At 33.8% G+C, this 23,050-nt stretch overlaps 1 protein-coding gene across 5 annotated transcripts in view; it reads left to right on the forward strand.

The window, feature by feature from the left end:
• LRFN5 (leucine rich repeat and fibronectin type III domain containing 5) overlaps nucleotides 1-23,050 on the forward strand; it is a 307,913-nt gene that overhangs the window by 142,609 nt on the left and 142,254 nt on the right. For 3 of the 5 annotated variants that reach the window (XM_017977070.4, XM_035260405.3, XM_054239896.2), the window contains exon 2: nucleotides 11,256-11,431. The exons of the other annotated variants lie outside the window; for them this stretch is intronic. The gene's annotated coding sequence lies outside the window, so the exon portion shown is untranslated. The remainder of the gene's footprint in view (nucleotides 1-11,255; nucleotides 11,432-23,050) is intronic. 5 annotated transcript variants of the gene reach the window in all.

Here is a 23,050-nt window from a genome sequence, read left to right on the forward strand (position 1 = left end):
TTTACTGTGATCTCACTACATATGCAACATTATTTGGCTAATGCATTTGTATTAGTCCATTTTCAAACTGTTATAAAGATATTACCTAAGACTGGGTAATTTATAAACAAAGGAGATTTAATTGGCACAGTTTTGCATTGCTGGGGAGGCCTCAGAAAACTTACAATCTTGGAGTAAGACAAATTGTAAGCAAGCACCGTTTTCACAAGGTTGCAGGAGAGAACACACAGGGGAAACTGACGCTTTTAAAACCATCAGATCTTGTGAGAACCCCCTCACTATTATGAGAAGAGCATATGGGAAACTGCTCCAATGATCACCTCCCACCAGGGCCCTCCCTCAACATGTGGGGATTACAACTGAAGATGAGATTTGAGTGGGGATACGGAGCCAAACATTATCAGCATGTAATCTCTCTAGAGAAGAAAATCAAATTACGCTCTTGCTAATAAAGTTCAGAGTTAATAGCACTTATGGTAAAATTCAAATGCACATATATTTAGAGCTATAAATGGAGTTACAGATTCCTTCGTCATACCTCAAAATCACAAGTTAGAACATATCGAAAAACAAAATAACTGAAATTTTAATCCCTCCACATATGAATATTTTCCTTTCTTCCAATGCATATATGTATTGACTTAAGAATGTGCTTCTAGATATGTTCAAGGAGATGAGATAAATATTCACACTTATGCTTAGTTTTAAATGTTTATCACAATCACATTATAAATTCATTGGTGATACAATACAGTCAGTTTGTCTTTGAGCATAGGTTTAGCCTAACCCTAAGTATCTTACTAAAGTATAAAGTCAGTCTCACAGGATATTAGCATTAGATAGAATCCTCTGGGCCATCTCCTCCAAACTTAAGTCCTACACAAGAATGCCATTTTTGGTACCTGGATAGAATGAGCCTATCAGAAATCAATTCACTCACTTTCCTCAGGGTGGTTCATACTAATATGGGACTATCCTAATAGTACATTCTTACTGTAAAAGTAAAGCTCCCATGCAACTTTATTCTTTCCAAATTATGCTTTCAAATTACATTTAAAGATATTTTATCTTAGCCAGGAGTGGTGGCTCATGCCTATAATCCCAGCACTTTGGGAGACTGAGGCGGGTGGATCATAAGGTCAAGAGATCAAGACCATCCTGGTCAACATGGTGAAACCCCGTCTCTACTAAACATACAAAAAAATAGCTTGGCATGGTGGCGCGTGCCCTCCCAGCTACTCAGGAGGTTGAGGCAAGAGAACTGCTTGAACCCAGGAGGCGGAGGTTAAGATGAGCCGAGATCGCGCCATTGCACTCCAGCCTGGGCAACAAGAGCGAAACTCCGTCTCACAGAACAAACAAACAAAAAACCCAGATATTTTATCTTTATCATATCTCTCTCTCAAGCTAAAATTTCCAAGGTTTTCCAAACTTGTTTTAATTGCAATGCTGGCCACAGAGATTCCTTGATTTTTTGTCTCCAGGCATGTTTCACCAGAATTCATAATGGGATGCATCGTATTTCAGATGTGGTTTGATAAGGATAAAATATTTTTTTTTATTTTTTATTTTATTATTTTTTATTTTTTATTGGATTTTAGGTTTTGGGGTACATGAGCAGAGCATGCAAGACAGTTGCGTAGGTACACACATGGCAGTGTGCTTTGCTTTCCTTTTCCCCTTCACCCACATTTGGCATTTCTCCCCAGGCTATCCCTCCCCACCTCCCCCTCCCACTGGCCCTCCCCTTTTCCCCCCACTAGACCCCAGTGTTTAGTACTCCGCTTTCTGTGTCCATGTGTTCTCATTTTTCATCACCCGCCTATGAGTGAGAATATGTGGTGTTTCATTTTTATATAACTATTAAACTCGTTGTTTTGGATATGTCTTTCCTATGAATGAATGCTGAGATTGCAGTCCTGAAACTATGGACCATTAAAGATCATAGAGACAATTAATCCCTTATGTGTATTTCATATAAACTTCTTTAAAGACGAATTGCTCACCTGTACTTTAACAGTTAAGTATCTAAATCTAAGCATCTTTACTTTGGCTTTACTATATTTCGTTTTTACAGTCTTGGCCCATTCATTAAACCTATGGAGACATTTTAAAATCCCAGTTTTGTGTCACTTGAAGATTCATGGATTTAACAAATAACGTTTCTTATGTCCTTTAAGTCAGTGTTCAAATGCTGAACAAGAAAACACCAAGGACAACAGGGTTATAGTCTAATAAAATAATGTATCAGAAAATGCTTTGCAAACATCATTTTGTATTCATCTTTAGTTCTTCATTCTCCCTTCTTTTATACATGACATTTTATAACTGACCTTAGGGAAAATTCGTCCTGCACAGCTTTTACAGTTTAACTTTCTTTCCAATGATCTCTGTATCAAAAAATTTCTAATTGGATCATATAATTTTCACTTTAAAAATATTATTTTATTTGAGTTATGTTTTACTTTTAGAAACTTTCTCTTCAAGAGGTGACTTACTTGATTGTTTTTTAGTATGTGACTTTTCTTCATTTGCAGTTAAAAATTTAATTTGTTGTATGTAGGTGAAGGTGCTAGAGGCCGCCAGGCATACAATTATTGGTATTATATTCCTGGACCTCAAAGAGCTTACAGGCTAGTAAGAAATCTAAGACATTTAATATACCATTACAGTGGTACATTTCCTCTAACTTCTGATCTCTTAGTTCTTCCCTGTCATTGTAATGTGTTTTTAAATCCTCCTGACAAAAAAGGTACTTCTCATGCTTGTAGATATTTCTTGCACCCATATTGCTTTTCAGAATATTTGTAATTCTTCTAAACTCCCATACTCCATGTGATCCTTAGTTTTTCTTAGTTTATTCCAAAATTGTATTTAACCAACTATGAATCTAATTTTCAGTTGCTTAATATTTCCCAGGACTTAGATAGTCACAAGTACAACCCACTGACTTTAATAGATATGTTCTAGTATTCTTAACAGTGATCATTATAAAATATATTCTCTTTCTGTCTCTTTACACACACACACACACACACACACACACACACACACACACACATAAAGCACCAGAAATCAGCATTTTATTTTGTTGGCTAATAGAGGGAAATGCAATTAGGTAAGAGCAGGTAGAAACTCTGTTTAACACCAGTCCAGCAGTGTACTTAGTAGTTGGTTTTTACCATATCGCATAACTGGGAGAAAATAAAATCTCTGTGCCTTACTATAATGTCATTGATGTGGTCTGGTACCCAAAGCAAACAGCAATTCAGTACTTTTCATTGACTTATGGATTTATATTTTTTTTCTAGTTTTCTGTGAGACACACTGTATTTCGAATGTGGTTTAATAAAGACAAATAATTCACTGTGACAATTACACTTGTTTTTCTAGATATTCCTCTTTTAGTAAAGTGCTAAGATTGCAGTCCTGAAACTGTTGACACTTAAGGCTCACAAAAGGCAAATGACGCACTATTACGTAGATTTTCATGCAGTTGTGGAAAGAATACAGAGGGATTCCCACGTATCTTATACTTGGTTTCTCCCAGTGGTAATATCTTGCATAACTGTAGTACGATACCACAATCAAGAAACTGACATTCATACAACCCACTGACCTTATCAGTTTTATTAATTTTACATATACTTGCATTTGCTTTCATTTAGTTTTCTAAATTTTATCACATAGGTAGGTATACATGAACACAGTCAAAATACAGAACAATTCAATTAGTATGATACATTCTGCTACACTTGTATAGCCACAATGAATTATCTCCCTAATTCCTAAATAAATAAACATATATTTATTAATATTTAGAGATAGGGTCTTACTCTATTGCCTAGGCTGGACTTGATCTGCTGGGCTCAAGGATTCTTCCCACCTCAGCCTTCCAAATCAGCTGGGATTACAGGCATGTGCCACTGTGCCTGGCTTCTATTATATCCAATTTTAAAAGAATAAAGTACTCATTTGTTACTTGTATTATGAATATTAATAAACAAATGGAACATGCTCTTTCTTATTTGCACACTAAAAATTGATCTGGCTTCTAAAAATTTACACATGAATCATAATTCTGAAAAGAGGACATAATGTAATATAAATGTTTTGAAATTCTACTGAAATATGTTTCTTAAAATGTGTATGTTTACAAAATGTACAGTATTATCATTTCTTTATGAAATAATTCCTGATTTAGCAGGCAACAGAGGAGGTCTTGGAGGAAGGAAGGAATAAAGGAAGGAAAGATGGGAGAGAAAGGGAGGAAGAAAGGATGGGAGAGGAAAAGAGGGAGAAAGGAAAGAAGGGAATCAGGGAGGGATAGAAAGAAGAAAGAGGACACAGGGACAGAAGGGACACAGAGGAGAGGAGAGAGAGTGAAGGTGAAAACTGGTAGATACAAAGGGTCTAAATAAGGAGATTATATGATAGAACAAAATGGTTAGGGATCAAATGGAGATAAAATATCCGGGAATACACTAATATGGAGGTTTGCTGTTATCTAATAATCAGCTAAAATGATGTTCACAGTAAGCTCCAATGTCCGTTTGGATTAATAAAGACTTGCCACCTTATCCTTATATGAATTGTAATTGGACATGTGAGGGAAGGATTGATAAGAAGTCAAAAATTATGTAAAACAAATTTGAAATAGAGAAATTATTGATTTATATAAAAATTTTATAAAGCATTTTTTCAGGTTACAGTACTTGGGTACATATGCATACATACACAGGTGTGTGCACGTGTGTAATATATCAAATAACATTCACAGTGACACTGCGATGTAGGTATTATAATCATTTAAATACTAAGGGAAAAAACATTTATAAGTTGTTAATACTTACCAAAGAAGAGGAGGGAGGGAGCAGGGAAAAAGAGAGAAGGAAATAAAGAAGAGGGAGGGAAGGAAGACATGGTAGATACAGGTAAAAAAGAAGGGAGTGAGGGAAAAAAGAAGTATATGTAGATTAAAAAGTAATAATTATTCTATTGATAGGCACAAACTGATATTCTGTTTTAGTTGAAGACTAGCATTGCCAAAGAGAAAAACTAACATACATACCTATTTGTGTGGCTGTAATATCTGTCTGCTGACTTTTGCCAAACCACTAAAAGCAACAAGACTGTTGTGTTTTACTTTTCCCTATGGTCCAAAGAACAGAGCAGGACTGACATTTACATTGCCAGAGCAGACCATGAGCTAGCAAATGAAGAAGCCAAAGGACCACTCTCTTGTCTTTGGGGAAAAAAGGTTTATAGCACTTTGAATTTCTGATAAATGTCAAGAAATATTTTAGCAGAGCAAATTTAAATTGTGAAGTTATTATTTGAAGTATTTTGTTCCTATTTTGGATTGTTTTGATTCATTTTTCAAAATATTGTTGTGCAAGTAAAAGTACTTTGATAACTCTGGGGTCTTCATCTGGGCCTTCTCCTATTTTTCTTTTGTTTATTTTTCATAGGAATTTTACAATCACTAATAAACAGAAAATTTGTAATTAAATTAAATTGTAATAATGGATTTTGGTTTTCACTGAATCAATTATTAATTTAGTATCTGCCTTTTTTCATGGTAAAAATCTATATTTCAAACTATCAGTATGAAACATAGTGAATGAGTCAGTTCTTTAAAAACATTGAAAAGCAGGCCGGGCGCGGTGGCTCAAACCTGTAATCCCAGCACTTTGTGAGGCCGAGGCGGGTGGATCACGAGGTCAAGAGATCGAGACCATCCTGGTCAACATGGTGAAACCCCGTCTCTACTAAAAAAATTACAAAAAATTAGCTGGGCATGGTGGCGCGTGCCTGTAATCCCAGCTACTCAGGAGGCTGAGGCAGGAGAATTGCCTGAACCCAGGGGGCGGAGGTTGCAGTGAGCCGAGATTGCGCCATTGCACTCCAGCCTGGGTAACAAGAGCAAAACTCCGTCCCAAAAGAAAAAAAATTGAAAAGCAAGCACAACCTCTAACCACTTTCTGTCTTAATCCTTCACTTAGGTTGTAGCTTACTCAAATACAGTATCCCTTAATGCTATTTTCTGTGAGTTGTTAACAGGAAATTATAAATTCAGTAATAAATTTTTTAGGTCAGCAAGATTTATGCTTTGTTTAACTGCTGAACTCTTGCTATTAGAGGAAAGGAATGATTAGTTGTTCTCATTTACAATTTGACATTTACATTAAGCAATAAATGCTCTAGTAGTGTATGAATTTATTTTTCGTATGATCTTGGATGTGTGTAGTAATTTGTAAATATTTTCCTATAGCAAAGGATATGGGGCTACATTTTTTCAAATAACAAATGCATTTTCATATTTAATTATTGCCTCTAATCTAATTTTGAAAGTACATTTAGCAATATTAATAGTGAGGCAAGCATGTTTTAATAATAGTGTTTATAGGAATTTCTGAATAGTTATACTTTTAAAAAATTTATTAATATGGTGTAATTTTCCATTTTTTTGTTTGTGTTCCAAATTAGTTTTCAAGTCATTGTCTTAATAAAATAGCATTTCATATCTTACAACCTTAGTTTTGGAGTAGTCAACTAAAGATAATGGCTATATTATGTCAATGAATATATTATTACATAATTATTAAATAAGTAATTGAATGAACTTCAGTGAAATAATATTATTCAATTGTCTATATACTTTACAACAGCCGGATTTTTGCATCATGTAGGCCAAAATATTTGGATAACTGTTTAGTTTTTAATAATTTTTAACACAAGGTAAATATAACTAAAGACAAATGTTGAACATCTCACTCCTTGTTTATTTTGTACTATTAGGAATTCTAGGGAGAAATGATTGGTAATGATACGATTTGATGAATTCATAATTGTTTAAATGTTGTGAATATTTAAAATGAAGGGAATATGTGAGATAATATTCTGGTGTCTTCAAATATTTAATGGGTTTTCAATGGGTCAACACTTTAGGGCAGCTTTAGGAAGAATTTTGTAAGAGAAACAAAATTGGTGCAATGCCTCCAATGTATAAGGTATCATGATTAGTACTTTCACATACATTGTATCTTGAAATAATCACAGTTTTTTGTAACTGTTTTCATTCTGAAAGAGAAAAGGGGGTAATATGGTCATAGTTGTGATTTTAGTCTTTGTCTAGAAGACTTTATAAAGTACTACCTTTGTTGATTGTAAGGCTCTTGTCAATGTATGTTAAGGGAATTCATGAATACTTAGTAAAGTTATCCTAGAGGATAAAAAAGTACCATTGGGTGCTAGGGGAGGTGGTGATTCTCACTTTTAAATACATATTTTCTAATAAATTTTAGAAGGCTACCCATTTTTCTACGTTCTTTTAGAGTTAGTCTTGGCACCTTATGTGGCTTGGCTGTGTCCTCACCCAAATCTCATCTTCAATTGTAGCTCCTATATACCCACATGTCGTACAGTGGAAGGGAAACAGTGAGAGGTAATTGAATCAAGGGGACAGGTCTTTCCCGTGCTGTTCTGGTGATAGTGAATAATTCAAAGAAGATCTAATGTTTGTATAAAGGGGAGTTTCCCTGCCTGCTCTTCCTTCATCCTCTGATATGATTGTGAGTCCTCTCAGCCATGTGGAACTGTGAGTCCATTAAATAAATGTTTTCCTTTATCAATTACCTAGGTATGTCTTTATTAGCAGCATGAAAACAGACTAATACAGCATCCATGATAATTGTTGGAGGTAGAACTATATTTATTTATTTATCATAATTTAAGTTCTGGAGTAAATGTGTAGAACATGCAGGTTTGGTACACAGGTATGCATGTACTATGTGACTTTGCTGAATCCATTCCCCCATCATCTACATTACATATTTTCCCTAATACTATCCCTCCCCAATCCCCCCACCCCCTGCTATCCCTCCCTTAACCCCATCCCCCAACAGGCCCCAGTGTGTGATGTTCCCCTCCTTGTGTCTATGTGTTCTCATTGTTCCACCCTCATGAGTCAGAACATATGGTATATAGTTTCCTGTTCTTGTGTCAGTTTACTAAGAATGATGGTTTCCAGCTTCATCCATGTCCCTGTAAAAGACGTGCACTCATCTTTTTTTTATGGCTGTATGGTGATGCCATTACTGGATATATGCCCAAAAGATTATAAGTCATTCTATTATAAAGACACATTCACAAGTATGTTTATTGTGGCAGTGTTCACAATAGCAAAGTATTGGAACCAACCCAAATGCCCATCAATGATAATGGATAAAGAAAATCTGGCACGTATACACCATGGAATACTAGGGAGAACTTTATTTCTTGGAAATACATGTACATAAACAATAACAGATGCTAAATTTTCTAGACTATGCTAAGATGGTAACAACTTGTAACTAAGAAATTGACCATAATAATTTATAGGATGTTCTATTTCAACATACTATTAAGAAAGAATGAAAATCCTTGTATGATAACACTAGAAAAATGTAGCATTAGAATCTCAAATCTGAACTTTCTCACTTTGATCATTGCATTGACCAAAAGATATGGACTAAAAAATTTCTTTATTATAGAATACTTAGTGACTTTTCTGAAAATTTCACTTATACTATGAGATATGAAACATTTCATAAAGTGAGATAGCCCTAGGTGAGAGTCCTCACTTTGGTATTTAGCTGTATGACCTTGCCCAAGATTAGTAGAACTTTTTTTGTCCTTGCATTTTTGTAGCACTGAAATAGAAATATGTATTTACTTCATTTGATTCTTAAAAGAATTGATTAGCACATATTTTATGGTAGCCAGCACATAGTAAGTGCCTAATAAAAGTTATTATTTCACAAAAGGAAATGCCGTTCTCATTAGTAATGTGAGTATACAGGCAATAAATTTTCTCTGGGGAATGAGAATTTAGGCCGGAATTTTAGCTGTTACTATGCTTTTTACACTAAAATAAAGACATCTAAGTACTGTTTTGGTCAATAATTTATTTTTAGGGGGACTTAGGGTGATACTTTGAGGCATTTCTATTTTGCTACCATAATGAAATAATATAAAATGTAATTACAGAATTCAGATTTATTTTTGGTAATGCGTCTTTACTACAAAGAAGGAAACATGATCAGAGCTTCAGGAACAATGAAGTGTTTTAGCCTACACAGTTTACTTAGCAGTATATTGTGCCTGTATTTACTGATATGTGTGCAGAATACATATATATTTATTTAAGTATGTATACATGAACATTTATTATATTATTTTCGTAACAACAAAATCCCAGAAACTTGCACTTTTTCAATTGGGATCGTTTACGAGCAGATTATGCATACGGTAGATGTGCACTGATGGAATGGATGGATTCTTGCTAGAAGACAGAAATTGAATGATCTTAAAGATGTTAAAGAAACAGGGCACAACAGAGCAATTGATTCTGATGTATGTACAAAAATTTACACACACGCGTGCGTGTGCACACCCACACAATTTCTGAAAGAATGTTCTAAAATGTAAAACTGGTTTTCTCCTAGGAGGATATATTACTTTGGAAGGAGATGTACTTTTTGATTTCTGATATTTTTATGCATATATGAATGTGAAAATTAGCTTAAAATATATTCATGGAAGGAAATAAATGAAAAGGCAAACAATTGCTGTATCAACATGGTTGTCATATGATTGATTTATATTTATATGTGTGTATGTAGTCTGTCCTAGTTATTCTGAAATGCTATAATAAACATAAATTTTATTTACATAAATAAACAATATTCTTATTTACATAAATAAACAAAAAGAAAGCACTGATTGACAGATTTAGATAACTGATTGAAATATAGAAGGTATAATTTAATTTATTTAATGATACAATTAATTTGTTTATTGATTTTTAGTATTTCTGACAATGTCAGTATTAAATTAAGCAATAGCTTAATTTTCCTTTTGAAATAAATTTTTAATATTGAGTATCAACACAATATAATCACTCTTTTGAATTTTGACTGTATAAGATCATTCATATATCTTTACAAATGGAGGCAGCAGAAATAATATACTAAACTCAAGTTTTTGTTGTTTCACCTTAGGTCTGTGTTTTATTATGATTTGGAAATTCATTATCTCTCACTCTTCTGCAGACAAAATAACTCATAAAGTCAAATTACAATGCTTTTATTCGTTTCAAGAGCATTTTTAAAATAGCCTATTTCTGCATTAAAAATATCAGTGGTTGGCTGGGCATGGTGGCTCACACCTGTTATTCCCTATATTTTGGGAAGCAGAGGCAGGCAGATCACAAAGTCAGGAGTTTGAGACCAGCCTGGCCATCATAATGAAACCCTGTCTCTACTAAAAAAAAAAAGAAAAGAAAAAAAAATACAACAATTAGCAGGGCGTGGTGTCACGCAGCTGTGGTCCCAGCTACTCTGGAGAGAGGCTGAGGCAGGTGAATTGCTTGAACCAGGGAGGTGGAGGTTGCAGTGAGCCAAGATCATGCCACTGCACTTTAGCCTGGGTGACAGAGCAAGACTCCATCTCAAAAAAAAAAAAAAAAAAAACCCAAAACAAACAAAAATTAGTGGTTGAATATCAATTGGTACTATTACATAGATCTTATAGGAAGGAAAGTTAAACGTTGTGTTTTATAGAGCCAAGTTAACTATATTTTAGAAGAAAATAAAAAGTTCAGAAAGAGGTAGAAATCAGAAATCAATAATCTTCTGGCATAAAGTTAAAAAATAAATGACATGCCTCTATATTTCTTTCATAGACATATATGTTGCAATAGGTTTTTTCTATTGAATAAAATACAGCAAAAAAAAAAACAGTGGTTTAATATCAATTTGTACTATTACATAGATCTATTATTGGCTCAATCAGGGTAGGGGTTTTTCACGTTCATTCACTGCTATATCCTAAGTGTCATGTGCCTGTTAAACAGTAGGTGATGCTTAAATATGTGTTAATTTATGCAGTGTTTTAACATTAGACTGCAAGTTGAATTAACTTAAATATTATGAAATTGAGCTATGGAGCTTATCATTAGTTAAATTATCCTGTTTTGATAAGAAAGCTTATTTCAAAAAGGAAAGAATAACGCTAATATATTTACTGAAATCACAATATGTTGCACATTCCACTGGAAAGCTTTATCATGCTAATATATTTAAATCCTATTGTATGATAGTCCTGCTATAATTTGAGATTGATCACCCAGTTAACAATCACTATATTGTTCAAAGATACTTCATAAGCATTTTTTGATACACTCTTTTTTTTTGTGCTTGCCTCCTTTTAAGAACCCCAGTAAGCATTCAGCCAGGTGTTGAGAAGATATGTAGCAGCTGAGAACCCATCTTTTGACACCATCCTTAGAAACCAGCTTTGGAGATGCTTTCACTCTGTCCGTCTTCTGCGGCAGCCAGGCAGAGTGCTGACTCCTTCACAGCAGTGAGGAACTCTTCAGGCTCCAGAAGTAAGTTGATTGCATTCAGTTCAATCATTGTCAATGGGTTTAAAACACTTAAAGGAAGAAAACTAAAAATCTTATAAACTTATATACAAATTAAACCTAGTATTATTCATCACTGATTACCTTGTTTCTTTTTTGAGTCATGTATTTCTGGAGATGAAATCTCTACCACTTTTTGTGTTAATAACCTATATCCTTATGGAATTTTCTGGTTTTTCTTTCAGGATTTGTGTTTCACATGAATTGTCATAATTTATACTAACAACCGTAAGGCCTGGACAAGGAATAAATTAAAATAACAATGTTTACAAATGAATAAAAAGGTTTAAAATGGCCACGTATTTTATCAAATTTGTCTGGCTAATAAATTGTGAAACTGAAATACAATTTCTGGTTTTCTCATTTTTAAAAAATGAGTGCTGTGTCCATGGGTGTGATGCCCAGCACTATCTGGAGGGTAATGGGCTGGTGCCAGAAAGAGCACTTTTCCTGATTGGTTGGTTTATTGAATGACATTTTATTTGAGTCATTCAAGAATGGTTTATGGAAGCCTTTAAATGTGCATACTAGAAAAACAAAAGAAAATGAAAATCGTATATAGGAAAATGAATTAAAATCAGGGGACATGAAGAGTCTGTAAAATGCATAACACAATGTACTGCATAGTACTGCAAAACAAATTTCCAGCCATAAATTTATGTACGGGTTTTCTAACTTCTAGATAAATCAGGTAAATGCATCAGTTTTAAAAGATTATTTATGATTATAAGATTTGAAAACAAAGACAGCGTCTCAGGAAAAGTTTCAACTTTCCTGGTTCATACTTTTGAGCCTGTTATTTTGCTGTGTTTCTAGTTTAACTTTATGTTTGAGGCATTTGTTTTTTCTTCCAAATACTTAATGTTGGCATTTCTTGTCGCTCTTTGGGATATATTTATATCACAATGTCACTGCACAGAAAATTGATTGTAGTTGCACTTTTATAAAGACCAAAATTTGATATAGCTGAAATTGTCTATCACTGATTGGATGCTTGGCAATTAAAATTTTCTTGAAGTGAACAGGTAAGAGATAATAAATCCACTTTTACTTTGAAATATATTATATGTCAATGTGCAACATAAATGTATGTTAATAGAAGAATATAAAAAACTTTAGTTAAGAATTTATATCTGAATCATGATGTTACTAATTACATAACATTTAAAATAGGCAGCCGGTATGTTGTTGCTAGTATGCTCAAAGTGGTGTAGAAGGACTAATTTCAAGACACGTACAAAAATAATGTATCTAGATTATGTTGAGGTTAATATTACAACTGTGATGGTAGTATAAAATGATGAATCTGAGTATGCAGTTTCATTCAAAACATTATTTTAGTGTAGATTTTTTTTCTTCTTATATTTTATTACTTGGTACTTCTTTTGTACATGATTTATTCATTTATTTTAGAAATTGCTTTTGTTGCTTTTCTTCTTTAGCTTTTCATTAAATGAAGCAACTCGAGGAATGCATTCTAAATTTTCTGTGATTTACATTTCTTAAGGAGACAGAGGACTCTGGCCAAGCCTGAGGTGATTTCGTATATTGTGAAAATGTAAAAATGAATAGTTTGTTTCTCTATGACAACCCCACAAGAAACTCCTGAGATTTTATCTTCCCAAACAATTAGTTAATTAATGATTTTAGTGTTGTTTTGTTTTCCACTGGTGAGGCTTTTTCTAGATAAAAGCATTTACTTTAGGAAAGCTGTTAGCAAAGAAACTATATTAGCTGATAGAGTCTCTAGTGTAAATCACAAATCTAAGCAAATTCAAACACATTTTCATTTACTAATTGCTAAAATCAAGGCCAAAGGATTTTCTTAATTAACCTGGAAATTAAAGGCTAACCAGAAATAATTTATATATTGAAAAAGACTCTTCCAAGTTAATGCTTGATTCAGTTTTTTCAATTAGCAGTCCATTAGTGTGGAGAAGTAGTACTTCCTTTTCTCTATTTTTTTCTTTGGAGTAACATTAGGTTAAAGTCCAGTGTGAAATTAATCACCCTGAAAAAAACAGAAAGTAACAACACATTCCTAATTAGTTCCTCCAACTTCAAATAGCTCATTGAAAATTCATAGCACATCCATTAAAATCCCTTTAAAAATAAATGGAATACCAGGAACTTTCTTAGAGTGAAATAGTGAATGGAGTAGTTGTAGTAAAATAATGATGCAATGGAACATCCACTTGTGATTAAGGCAGGACAGCTGAGGTGGTAATGGCTGCGATTATGATTATTTTTCTCACTGTGCCATTTTCAATTAGCCTTGGACAGTAGAAGAGTACTTTTGTCTGTTTCTCTATTTTTTCTCACTTGACAAACGTATTGATGAATTTAAACAATGCATAATCATGTCTTAACAGCAAATGTGCCTGTAGGTACTTGCTTTTGCAAATACATGTGTATGTGTGTGTATTTAGGTGCATGTATGTGTATGTATATATTAATATGTGTGTGTGTATATGTATATATGTGTGTATATATGTAAAGATAATTTAGTATACACATAATGATTATAATCATTCTATAAAGCTAATATGCCTACACAAATGTATAATATTTAAGGGGTGCTTTTATTTTTCTGAAATGAACTCCCTTATATTTAAAGGTTGTAAATTATCACCTTTTGTGACATTATTTGAAAGTGGTTTAACTAGCTATCACAATAATGGTCAACATATTATCATTTGACAATTTCTAATACTCTTTACTAAACATTAATTTATTTGCTACGGATACCACTCTGTGAGTGAATTTTTCATTTGTCTATTTTCTCAACCATGTGTTAGTCTGTTTTTGCATGACTATAAGGAAATACCGAAGGCTGGATAATTTAGAAAGAAAAGGCATATAACTGGCTCAGGAACTGTGGTGCCAACATCTGCTTCTGCTGAGAGCCTCAGGAAGGTAATCATTAACACAGAAGACAAAGGGGGAGCAGTCGCATGACATGGAGGGTGGGGAGCAGGAGAGAAAGTGGGAGGTGCTACACTCTTTTTGACAACCAGATCTCACATGAACTAACTGACTGGCAACTTACACATCACCAAGGAACCATTCATGAATTATCTACCCCCATGACCTCTCACTAAGCCCTGCCTCCCACATTGGTGATTACATTTTAACATGAAATTTGGAGGGGATAAACATCCAAACTTTGTCATTCCGTCCCTGGCCCCCAAAATCACATGTTCTCACACTGCAAAATAAAATTATCACTTGCCAATAGGCTCCAAGAGTTCTTAATCATTGCAACATTAAGTCTGAAGTCCTAAATCTCATCTGAGACTCATCTCCTTCCACCTATGGGCCTGTAAGATCAAAATGAGTTATTTGCTTCCAAAATACAATGGTAGTACCAGCACTGGGTAAGCATTAACATTCCAAAAGGGAGAAACTGGCAAAAAGAAAGGGATAATAGGCCCCATACAACTCTGAAACCCAGTAGGGCTGGCATTAATCTTAAAGCTCTTACATAATCTTTGACTCCATGTTCCACATCATGTTGTGAAGGATAGGGTCCTAAGGACTTGGGTAGCCCAGCCCCAGTGGCTTTGTAGGACACAGGTCACAGAGCTGATCTCACAGGTTGGAGTTGTATGTTGTGGCTTTTCTGAGCAGAGGGTTCAAGCTGCCAGTAAATCTACCACTCTGGGGTCTAGAAGACAATGGCTTCCTTTCCACAGCTCCACTAGGCAGTGTCCTAGTGGAGATGCCCTATGGGGTCTCCCTGCTTTCCCTCAGCATTGCCCTGGTAGAGGTTTCTGTGAGGAGCTTCACTCCTGTGGCAAGCTTCTGCTTGGGCTTCCAGGCTTTTCTATATAACCTCTGAAATCTAGGTGGTAGCCAACAAGACCCCTTTACTCTTGCATTCTGAGCATCTGTAGATAAACAACATGTGGAAACTACCAATGCTTATGACTTTTACTTTCTGGAGCTGTGTCTTGAGCTGTATTTGGGCTCCTTTGAGCCGTGACTGTAGCTGAAGCAGCAAGTATATAGGGAGCAATATCCCAGTGCTGCTCAGGGCAGTGGGGGCTTAGGCCTGGTCCCTAAAACCATTCTATTCTCCTAGGCCTCTGGGCCTAGATCTTTTTGTCCAGAGGCCCAGGAGAATAGAAAGGTTTTAGGACCAGGTCCAGTCTTATAGATCTCTGAAATCCCTTCAAGGCATTTTCCCTATTGTCTTGGATGTCAGCACTTGGCTTCCTTCTAGCCATGTACACCTGTCTAGCACATAGTTGCTCTATGGGTTGTTTATATTCTTTCTCTGTCACTTGGCCAGTTTGCAAATTTTCCAAACTTGTATCCTCTGCTTCCCTTTAAAGTATACATTCTGACTGCAAATAATTTATTTGCTCCTGTATCTAATTTAGGCTGTTAAAAGGAGCCATGTCACTTCTTGAACATTTTGCTGCTTATAACTTTTTTCAGCGAGACACCCTAAGTAGTCACTTTAAATTTTAAACTTTCACAGATCCCTAGAACCTGGATGCAATGCAGCCAAGTTATTTTCTAGGGTAGAACAGAGAGGACCTTTACTTCACTTCCCAGTAACTTTCTCATTTCCATCTGAGACCTTGTCAGCGTGGTCCTCAGCATCCCTATCTCTGTCTGCATTTTGATCACAACCATTTAACCGGTCTTTAAGATTTCTAAACTTTCCCTCATCTTTCTATCTTCTTCTGAGATCTCCAAAGTTTCCAAACTCTGCCTATTATCCAATTCCAGAGCCACTTTCACATTTTCAGTTATCTTTATAGCAATGTCCCGCTACTTAATACCAATTATCTGTGTTAGTTCATTTTTGATCACTTTAAAGAAATGCCTCAGGCTGGAAAATGTATAAAGAAGAAAGGATTAATTGGCTCATGATTCTCTAAATTGCAGGAAGTATGATGTCAGCATCTGCTTTTGGTGAGGGCCTCAGGAACTTACAATCATGGGAGAAAATGAAGCAGGAGACAAAGGGTCACATGATGATAGTTGGAACAAGAGAGTAAGCAGGGAGATGCCACCTCTTTTTAAACAACCAGATCTTGTATGAACTAAGAACTCACTAATTGCCAAGGAGATGGCACTAAGCTATTGGTGAGAAATCCACCCTCATGATCCAAACACCTCCCACTAGGCTTCATTTCCAACACTGGGGATGACATTTCAATATAAGTTTTAAAGGAGACAAACATACGAACCAAAGCAAATCTGAGAAATTTTTTCATGGTTAATATCTTTAGGTATATACATCTATGCTTGAAATCATCCTATAAAATATGATCCACAAAACATACAGATACAAAATAAAGATTATCAATAGAACAAAAACAATATGCTACCTATGAATGCTTATCTATTACATGAATTAAGTTCAATTAATTTCAATGATATCAAAAGTTATAACAAATTAAACATATTAGGTTATACAGAATTCACTTTACAAAGAAGGAAGAATAAAAAATTATCAAAGAACAATACATTCTTTATAATGTCTTTCACAAATTTATATAGTATAGACCTTGATAGTCAATTCCAAATCAACGTATCTAACTACCTACATACCTTAAATTTAACTTGTGGAAAACTAACCTCTTGGTTATCTTGCCATATACATTCTTCTGGTATTTTTTAGCTCAGTATATGGCTCACCATTTACCGATAAAATTCTGAATCATTTTGTCATCTCTCTCAATCTTTCATTCCACAAAAACAATTCATCACCTAATCTCGTAAGATTTAACTACAAAGAAAATTATAAAATTCCCTTTTTTTGCCATCATTATGCTAATCTTGATTACCTTTATTTCTCACCTAGACTACCCAAAGAGCCTCCTAAATTATCTACCTTAACTAGTTAGGTATCTAGTCTATTTCCCATACACAGACAGAGTGAGCTTACAAAACACAAAATGAGATGTCATGACCTCATTAAAGACTGTAATTCTTAGACTAAAGACGAAGTTATTTAACATGGCTTACAATGTTATACACAGATTAACATTTTTCTAAATGCCCCCACGTCATCCCCCATCATGCACTTCTTCTTGCATTCAAGGCACCAAGACCTTTCTGTTCTTCTTCACATAATGTCACTTTCTACCAAGGTCTTTGCACATGTCTGTTACTCTCTGAGCCACTCACTTTTTTGCCTAGTATCTCACTGGGTAATCTTTCTGAAGGAATTTTCGTTGGTCAGCCAAAGGAGATTTGCTCTTTCTATTATACGGTCTCATAGCATCATATAACTGTACTTCATTATAGTTTTATGTTTCATTGTTCAGTTGTCTTATTAATATTGTCTTTTCCAGAATGTAAACACTGCAAGGTCAGAATCGACATCAATTTTGCTCAACATTAAAATGCCTTTTTTATTATTTTTGTATATAATCACAGGCATAGAGTATTTATCTCTCTCTCTCTATCTCTCTCTCTCTCTGTCTCTTTCTTTTTCTCTCTCTCTCCAGATTAATAGGACTGAAATTTTTGAATAAAAAATAATTACAGACTTTGTGGGGAGGTAAGGCAGTATACTACAGAAATAACTACCATATGATAAACAGTGAGGAAAAGCTACAAATAGTCATGTGAATTCAGTGGAAAAGGATATTACTTTCATCTGAGATAATGTAAATATGCTTATTACAAGTAGAATTTTTCTGGCCTTCTGAGATAGCCTTCAGCATTATACTATTGTGGTTAATATGCTGTTGTATTGGCTCTGTTAAATAAAAATTCTACAAACTAGATGCAGAGTCTTTCTGAAAGCTCATAAATACTGACACAACAGCTAAAAATGTCTTAGCTGACAGTTACTTGATATAGAGGAGTCTCTGCTGTCTCTGCCTGCTGTTAATGTTGGTCTTTAGGTTGCTAACACTATGGTTCTTACTGTGAAGTGTCCGGGGAAGAAATCTGAATAAATTCTCTGCTTTATAAGATAATGATTAGTTTACATTTAGGACCAGGAGAGATTTATGTAATTTGGAGAGTATTCTTGGCAACGAACGTTAGATGCATGACAACAATCTTAATTGCAAAGCATTGGCTATGAAAACCAATGAAAACAATCAAATTTGTACTGACTCAATGTAAGGTTATTAACTCAGTTATTGTGATGAGCAATCTATTTTCTGAATGTGCAGTTGATCTCCATATACCACTACCTACTATACTATGGAGTATTTTAACACATGTTAAATTTAGAATTTCTTTGTAAACTGAGGCATCTCTCATCAATATTAAACAGAATATGGAAGGCTTTAAAGCAAGAAAAACTTTGGCAGATGACACAAAGCTTTCTTTTAGGATAATTCATGATTTACTATGGGAAAAAATTTGCAGATTGGAGGAATTGTATATTGATTATAAACGCTAACATCATATTACTAATGACTTGTAATATGAAAATAATAAAACAACAAAATTTAATGTTGGAACTCATGAAAAATTGTATGAAAAAAGTCAAGAATTTTATAGACATAGGACTATCAGGTGAAAACATTATTAGCAAAAGAAAATCTAGATGATTTTGAAAGGCATTAACGTAGATGTCACAGTTAAATTTGATCATACAGTTTTCACAAATAAATATTCAATAGTTAGAATACTTAAGAATCCCAGTGAGGCAGAAAAGATTATAACAGAGAGGATTCATAAAGCACACCTATTGGGAATGCTGACATGTAGGCAATATATAGATTAGTTGCAAACAACAACCTCTTTTATCACTCCTGATTACATAGTAAAGCTGGATAATGACTGTGATCTTGCAGGGTGGTAGCTTGATCTTACATGTACAACTACCTTTGGCCTCTTAGGAATAATCAAGGATAACTGACTTAACATAAAAACACATTTCCTCTAAAGAATACAATAAAAGACCAAGCACATTAGATGTTACAATTGAGGTGAAAGATTGGGTGCTAATTTGTAAGCAACTATTTTTTATAAGGTGATTTTTCCTCTTAAACCCAGGGAATCCTAAATCCATGATAAAAATCTGGCTTTCTTTTTGATAACTGGCATGCAGTTATGGATTACTATGCTAAATCTTCAAGCCTTAACATACTATTTAATATCTGGAAACAAATAACTTTTTAATACCTGCTTACTTATTTATGTCTTCAAGATGGAGTTACATTACAGGCAAATAAGCATCTCTTAGATTATTTCAATACCTACTGCAGTAATGATTTCAACACAGAAATCATCTACAATTGAAAAACTCCATTCATTATTTATGAAGTGACAGAATGATAGGGAAAACCTTTTTATAATGAGAACCCTTTACTTAAAAAGAGGAGACTGAAGGGAAAATATTCACAAATAAGTTATATGTAATTTTAAATTAATGTTCTCATTTTATCAAGGTTACATTATGAGGCATTTTTCATCTTTTTTTTTTTTTTTTTTTTTTTTTTTTTAAGATGGAGTTTTGCTCCTGTTACCTAGGCTGGAGTGCAATGGCGCGATCTCGGCTCATCGCAATCTCCGCCTCCTGGGTTCAGGCAATTCTCCTGCCTCAGTCTCCTGAGTAGCTGGGGTTACAGGCATGCGCCACCATGCCCAGCTCATTTTTTGTATTTTTAGTAGAGACAGGGTTTCACCATGTTGACCAAGATGGTCTCGATCTCTTGACCTTGTGATCCACCCTCCTCGGCCTCCCAACATTTTTTATCATTTCTTATATGTATCCTGCAATAAAACAGCAGGTGATCAAAATTTTAGGTCACGTTTACTAAAAAGTGATTCCAAATGTAACAATTATACTGATAATAATAGTGGACTTATGGTCTTCATGGAATTTCTTTATGTAGTTATATGCAAGCATTCCAGTCTGGAAATTGGTAAGCCAAACTGTGCCACAAAGTAGTGATTCCAGCAACCAACCAACATTGGAATCACTTGGATTTGTGGTTCTATATTTATCATAACATACATTTATCATAACATCTCTTTTGAAAGTTAATAGAGATATTGTTTACATTTTTAGTGTATTTTATGGGAAGTTTTATATTGGTAATCCCGATTTCTAAATATTTGGGAACAAAACATATATAAGTAACTTCTTGTTTAGTTGCACAAGGGTACTCAGGTCAAGGGATCTATGCTGCCTTAATATGAAAAGTAATGATAGACAAGGAAGGTATTGAGGAAAATGTCAAGTAAGAATCTTTTAGTCATCACATGAATGTCCCCATTTTGGTGATTTCTGAATGTATTCCTGGGTCTTATTTGGTGTGGGTTTATGGGCATTGTGGTGCCTACCTATGCAAATAACCCAGAGATAGTTTTTAAATATAATGACACAGTTATCATTTCATATATTGTATGGATGCCTTAATTTAGTATATTTTAATATCAGCTTTTGTAAAACAGTTTTATATTTAATAACTTGTCTTGAATTTTAAGGGAAAGTCCAGTGAGAGTGACAGTCCTTTTTACAAAGAGGAATTTTCAGAAAGGACAACATTTGAGGGAAAGGATTGTCTCAGAAACTCTTTACCAAGATAACAGGCTTTCATTTAATGTGGTAAAATTATCAGTTATTTATTTTGGGCTGTGTGTGTGTGTGTGTGTGTATGTGTGTGATTTTTTGTTGTGCCTTGTTTAAGCTACCTTTCTCTGCTATTGAAGAAATAAAGATATTTCCTTATGCATTCTTTTAATATTTTAAAAGTTTCTTTTCACTTTTTTTTCTGTAATGTAGAAATTAAGGTGGATTTGGAGTACAGTTCAGTTTCATTTTATTTTTGCCATACTTATAACCAATTGTCTCATATTGTGTATTGAATAATTTATCCTTTACATGTTGAAGTGGAATTCTAGCACTGCCATGTACAGTTTTCATACATGAATGGATATATCTTGACTTTTCTTTTTATTGCATTGTTATATTCATCATCTCTGCACAAATACTATGCTGTAATGTATTTATCCTATTTGTAATATGTCTCAAAAGATTGTGAAATAAATAACTTCTTCCATTCCTCTTTAAAATTGCCTTGCCTAATGTTGGGTTTTTATTCTTTATCTTTCTATTTTAAATTTAGGAGTAGACAAGTTTGCTGAAAAATTGGAGTCACATGTAATTTTCATTTTAGTTGAGTAGAAATATTTTATTTTCTATTTGTAAATAATTATTTATGAATGTTCTTTTTTAGGTCCTATACTAAATTTTTATAAATCTTGAGTTTTTATTAAATTTCTTCACAAATGGTGCTTTTTGTGTTTTTGTGTATGGGTTTTTAAAGTATTGTATTTTTTAATTGATTTTTCTGAACAGTAATGTTGCTTTTAATCATTATCTCTTCTAAGCAACTATGGTGAAGTCTAACTAGTTTTAGTAGTTTTTGTTTGTTATTCTAGTTACATATTTGTAGTTATGATATCCATGAAAATAGCATTATTAAATTTTCTTTATTTTTTATTATCTAATTGAGCAGGCTAGGAGCTCTATTACAATGATAAATGTAAATGGTGATTAAGGCCATTCTTATAATTTCCATGGCTTTAAAAATGCTACTTTTTGCATTTGCCTGAAATTTGCTTTAAATCATTTTAGAGTGAGTAGCAACTTGGAATATATACACTCTCAAACTGCAGAAGCACAATTGTCCTTTTTATTGTCTTTTTCATAATGAACATTATGGAATTTCTATTGCAGTAATCAGTTTTAATTTTTAGTGGGTAATGATGATGAAACTAACCAAACCTTAACTCTGTTTCTAACTCAGTCTTTAAGATAGTAATTCTTCCCCACTTACATTGCAGGCAGGATTAAAGTGCCATTAAGAAGATTCATGGGATCCTTTTTTGGGGGGGCAGTGAAAGGGGAGGATTATATTTTTGAATACTTCAAGATTTGATAATTGTTTAATAATATTTTTTCCAGGCTCAGACTACTGTCCCTCCTCAGCTATTTCCCAGAAAACTATTTTGGCATATTTAAATATGTAATATTTACAATAACAGAAAATAGAAATTTGATTCCCAGGCTGAATCTAGAAGCAAATAGGATTTTTAAAAATAAATGAGCAATTAGGCATATATTTCATAATTGTGTAGAAGTTGAACCAGCATGACTCTTCATTTATACCTGAAGGATTAGGGGCCATCAGAAGATTAATTTACCTGAGCTTATGGACAATTTGTGTAACTGGCTTATCTTCTTCTAGGCTATAGTTTTAAAGATATAAAGTACTTTGGGGAATATTTTATTGATTTACAGGTAAAATTTCTTGGTTTTCTTTCCCAGTTTATTTCTTTGATTATCATTGCTTTCTATATTGCCATATGCTCCCATGCACAGGTTGTTATTGTTATCCCATGATTATGGTTTAATATTTTAGTGAATAATAGTGTGTTATTATTTTTGCAACATTTAATGAAGAAAGGTATATAAAAATTATATACACTTCAATTAATAACTCCAATGTGAAAAACTATGGAGCTATCACTCACTTCAATAAATAGAACATTCTTATTATCCCTTTCTGCCTCTGTCTGCAATATCACCCTTCTTCGCTAAAGCTAAAAGTTGTTTAATGATCCAAGCTGCATAATAGTCATTTCTTT

Source organism: Callithrix jacchus, chromosome 8 (genome assembly GCF_049354715.1).
Source record: "Callithrix jacchus isolate 240 chromosome 8, calJac240_pri, whole genome shotgun sequence".
Classification (NCBI taxonomy): Eukaryota; Metazoa; Chordata; class Mammalia; order Primates; family Cebidae; genus Callithrix; species Callithrix jacchus.